Source organism: Formica exsecta, unplaced genomic scaffold, assembly GCF_003651465.1.
Source record: "Formica exsecta isolate Colony F162 unplaced genomic scaffold, ASM365146v1 scaffold178, whole genome shotgun sequence".
NCBI lineage: Eukaryota > Metazoa > Arthropoda > Insecta > Hymenoptera > Formicidae > Formica > Formica exsecta.
Genome location: NW_021849095.1, coordinates 403785 through 406598, shown reverse-complemented (window position 1 = coordinate 406598; position 2814 = coordinate 403785). Strand labels below are relative to the sequence as shown.

The 2814-nt window shown below is 31.8% G+C and overlaps 1 protein-coding gene across 2 annotated transcripts in view; it reads left to right on the top strand.

The window, feature by feature from the left end:
• LOC115233587 (protein sickie-like) overlaps positions 1 to 2814 on the top strand; it is a 184864-nt gene that overhangs the window by 143973 nt on the left and 38077 nt on the right. The window lies entirely within an intron of this gene.

Below are 2814 nucleotides of genomic sequence, written 5' to 3'. Positions count from 1 at the left end.
ACGCGCTTCTAACAAGTGGTTCTCATGTATCAACATTTGCATATAATTCGTTTTAATTCATTAAAAAACATTATTTTTATATAAATGAGATGAATGCCATATATTGTGTGTGTATATATATATGTATATATGCATTTTATATATATATATAAATTATCTTTAAATAATTTATATTTTCCGTATCTATGCACTGTAAAGATTTATATAAACTTAGTTAAAAAGAGAGTTAATATAAGAATATCTATATGTCAAGCTGTGTTTAATGCAAAATTTAAAATGCATGTCCTGACGTTGAAAAAGATAAATATATTAATGAAAAAATTAAGCTCTCGAACGGGAGAAACAAAGGGAGAAACCGAGGGGGTCCCGAGAAGGCTGCGTCGGGAGTGTATGAACTCGTACAAAGTGTAAGTACGAGTTTGCACGCGCAAGAGACTGCGAGAGGACGCGCGAGCTGCAGCTGCAGATGTTGTAATTATTTCTGGCCGGTATAACAAAGTATTAGGCAAGATGATTATTGCAAAAATATTGAAAGTTCTGTGAATTAATTCTGAAGTATATTTTTTGTGTTTTTAAAAATTTGTCAGTCGGTTGCCACAATAATAAACTTTGCAAGGTACATGTAAAAGTTTCAAAATTTTATTGATTATCCAGAGCTTTATAAAAATCGATAAAGTTGTATAAAAACAATTTATAAAAAATTTCTTTATCTGTAAAAATTATTTATTTTTGTTATGGGTCTAGAAAGAATTACAATAATATTCTGAATTCTGAATTATTAATTGTTATATTTTTGTTAGATACTAAACAAATTATAAAAAGAATATTAGAAGATAAATTTCGGAATAATATATCTAGTTCTGGAAATTAATGATCTATATTTTCAAGCAATTGTTAATTGACACTTATTGTATCAATCATGGGAAACAAATCAGATGCATCCCTTTTATTCTCCCACGTGGGCCGATATTGTCTTATCTCGAACGGAAGGAGCAACGAGAGGATAGCGAAGGGGACACGTGAACATTAGTGTCAGTGAAGTGAGTGAATGAGTGCAGTCACGATTCTCTCGCAAGAAATTCTCTGTACACAAGAGTTGCATTTGCAAGAGGTATCACTTATAGAGAACAAGACGTCTATCTAGAATCCTGTCGCAAGAAGTTAACGGTAGGATATTTTCCTAAACAGAATTCTTTAAAAAATTTGTCATGAAAATTGAACATTCTATTAATTAATACTTTTGCAACAAATTCTTGATAAATATAATATTCTGTTGATCAAAATTCTCTTGCAAAGAATCTGTGATAATAAACAGATTTTTTTCTATCAATTTTTCTCGTAAGAAATTCTTTGTAAGAAATTTTTCATAAAAATTTTTCTATTGTAAAAAATGAATAGAATATTCCAATGACTGCAATATCCTCTCACGCAGAAAATCTTTTATAAATAGAATCATTTAAATTGAACTCTAAAATTTTTTCATCGACAAAACATTAGCATAATCGAAGCGTTGAAACAACATTCGTCTCTGATTCTACCTCTCATTTCACTTCGAAAATTCGCAATACACGGCTGTCATTAATATCACGACAGATCGATCGATATCGCGCGACTTGCACGATGAATCATTCTTGTGACAGGCGAGCGAATGCTCGGTCACGTTTTAACTCCCCTAAACTGTTCGTCTCTTTTCCTCCTCCATTGTGCACTGGATAAAAAAAGGAATCGAATTTATTACGACACTCCGTGACTGGCGGTTTCGATAGGGCCGCTCCGAACATAGATTTCATCTTTACTCAACACTGACGAGACCTCGACTGATATCTTTGCCTAATATCCTGAATAGCTCTCTAACTTTATCTCGAAACGTCATGAAAACTTATTGAATATCTATAATTGTGATCTTTTTTGAAAAATAATATTACAGAATTATGTTTAGTAGTCTATATAATAAGAGTTAGTAATTTATATAGAATTGTAATTCTTTTTTTAAGAGGACAAACTTTTCAGAGAGCTAATTCAGTTTCCATCACGTTAATAATTTTGAGTTAAATAAAAATATGTTTAATTACACACATACGTACCTAAATGGATGGATAAGTAGCCGCGAAAACCTTGTTAAACAATTAAAGCTATCGCAACGAATGATAAATCAATAAAACAAGGCAGATTACATGTCACATTAAGCGCGATAAAAGGTCACGTCGGTTCATCGTAAAATTTCTGCATCGCCAAGCGCTTTCAGTCGTCTTGTGTCAACCACATTTGTGTCACGCTCGCAGGGACAATTGAGACGAGAATTAGGTAGCCGTAACCACTGCAAATCCCTCTCGAGTGGGTCAATGAAGAAGAGCGATAATGGTTGCGAGATCCATACATGATTTTGAAACGACAAATCACCGAAGAGTTGAAAAATTTCCAATCTTTTAGTTTCATAAATTATAAACATTAAATTTAACAACAACAAAAATTGAAAATTATAATATAACTGTTCGAGTTATGAGAAATTAAAAATTTTGATTCTTTAATTCCAATTTTATAAAATTTTCATTTTGAATAAAATTGTTACTTATCGCTATATGTGTAATAAGATTCATTTTAAAAATTTGTCAAATTTTTCTCGTCAAGGGACTAATTTATACGGATAAATTTAAAATCATTAATCTCGTGTATGAATCGGCTCGTATATACATATATATCTCGATAATTAATCATCGGTTATTTGCGGTTTCGAGATCTCGTTCTCTCACTCGTGAGTTTGCATGCCGACGCGGATTGTTTGACAGAAACAACGTCTACGATTACTCGGGAAGA